The 2,033-nt window shown below is 42.7% G+C and overlaps 1 long non-coding RNA gene across 1 annotated transcript; it reads left to right on the top strand.

The window, feature by feature from the left end:
* The first annotated feature begins 1,367 nt into the window (after positions 1-1,367).
* Positions 1,368-1,775, top strand: LOC132882891 (uncharacterized). The gene is made up of 2 exons (XR_009654261.1): positions 1,368-1,417; positions 1,523-1,775. It is a non-coding gene; the product is annotated as an uncharacterized LOC132882891 (long non-coding RNA).
* Positions 1,776-2,033: the final 258 nt, after the last annotated feature.

Below are 2,033 nucleotides of genomic sequence, written 5' to 3' on the forward strand. Positions count from 1 at the left end.
GCATGCTGTGATCCACTGAAAATGCACCAAAAAAAATGCAAAAGTAAGTACATATTTCTCAATTAATTTCCTCTAAAAATGTCAATGCTACATTGCATAACTAGCATTAATTCAATAACTTCCTAAAAATGTAGTGATTCCTTCAAATGATTAATGAATTCTTCCCTCTTTTTTAGAAAACCTCCGGGTTGTAGATGAGGCTAAGGCAGTGAAATTCAAGTTGAAGCCAGGACAGAAGCTGTGCAGCAACTGTTGCACCAAGTTAAAGGAACAACTCCTGAATTGCCATCCATGACAATTGCCTGAAGCATGACACAACTGCAGTGCACACCTTTATTTCAAAGGTTTTGCCGAGACTGCAAGAGAGCATTCCTGATCTTAAGAAGGTCATCTACTTCAGTGATGGAGCAGCCTCACAATACAAGAACTATAAGAACCTTGTGAACTTATCATACCATGAAAGTGAATTTGGAGTAAAGGCTGAATGGCACTTTTTTGCTACGTCACATGGTAAGAGTCCCTGTGATGGTATTGGTGGCACTGTAAAGCGCCTGGTTGCACGAGTCAGTCTTCAGGCCACAGATAACAACCACATTCTAACTCCTCACCAAATGTATGAATGGGCAAACGGCAATATTGAGAATGTGAAATTCTTATATGTGAGCACTGAGGATATAAGACTTCATGAGACAGAGCTTGAACTTGAGAAGAGGTACACATCAGTCAAAACTGTGACCGGAACTCGGTCTCACCACAGTTATATTCCAATTGCTAATGGAAAGCTGGAGATGCGAAGGATCTCTGAAGATGTGACTTTTTCCATTGTGTCTGTGAGGAATTCTGATGAGACTGTGGAAACAAGTGCAACCCCTGGTCATGAGATCTCCGAGGATTTCAGTTGCTATCAGCCTGGGCAGTATGTTGCTTGTGTGTACGACGCAAACTGGTACGTGGCCAACATTATTGAACGTTCAGATGAACACAATGATGTCTACTGTCATTTCATGAAGCGCTCAAACATGACTTTGTCTTGGCCTGCTGAAAACCGTCAGAATCCACCATGTTGGATCCCATTTCAAGACATCATATGCCGCATAAATGCTCCAGAGATTCAGGGTCGTAGTGCTCGGCATTACAAACTTGTTCCAGCTGATGTGGAAAGAATTCAGATGCTCCTTCCCAATTTCACCCATAAAGTTTAAACTTGAGTTAAAATGTAATCCACTGATATTTTCAGTTTGATATGGTGTTTTTGAGACCATAGACTCAGACTTATATGGCACATATTCACTCCTCAATACTCCACTCCACCCCCGGCCCTGGATGCCTCCTCCTGCTGAAACCAGCACTGGAGGCCCTGCCTCATCACTCCACTCTTCTGGCTCTGGACCCACACCTGATCGCTGGAACAAGAAAGGTAACAGCACACCATTCTTTCTTACATCCATATACACCTCCCAAACCATACCTATGCCTATTCAATTCTGCATAACTTACTTTGTCCTCTCTCCCCTGACTGCAGCCAGCCTGCCATCCAGCTCAGCCAAACACATCAGAGGACTGAGGTGCTCAATGATGGTCGCACATTGAGAAGATGGTGACAGTCCCAAGACGGCCTCAGCCCTGCACTACATCTCTACCAGACACTTCCACTCCACACTCACACCCATCTTTCAATAACCTCAATTTTGTCATGAGTATGTGGTTAAACAGTTAACATACTTTCTGCGTGTGAAAATGGTTTATGGGTGAATAAAAAATTTGTTTTCTTGTGACTTCCTCCTGGGTGTTTTCATAATTTATGCTGTTGTTACTTTTTTGACCAGCAGATGGCAGCAGAAACCCAGATACTGTGATGAAAAAGGGACAAATTTCCCCATATTTCGAAGGCCTAAATTAGTATGAAGAACTCTGAAAAACAAAGTTCTTCAAAGCTTGAATGTTTGATACAGTGTTACTGTGCATGGGGTTAAAAGGGCATTCCACTCATCAAGTGCCCACATGGTTAAATTGGAGCATGAAGTAGGGGGTAC

The sequence above is a fragment of the Neoarius graeffei genome, chromosome 3 (assembly GCF_027579695.1).
Source record: "Neoarius graeffei isolate fNeoGra1 chromosome 3, fNeoGra1.pri, whole genome shotgun sequence".
In the NCBI taxonomy this organism is placed as follows: domain Eukaryota; kingdom Metazoa; phylum Chordata; class Actinopteri; order Siluriformes; family Ariidae; genus Neoarius; species Neoarius graeffei.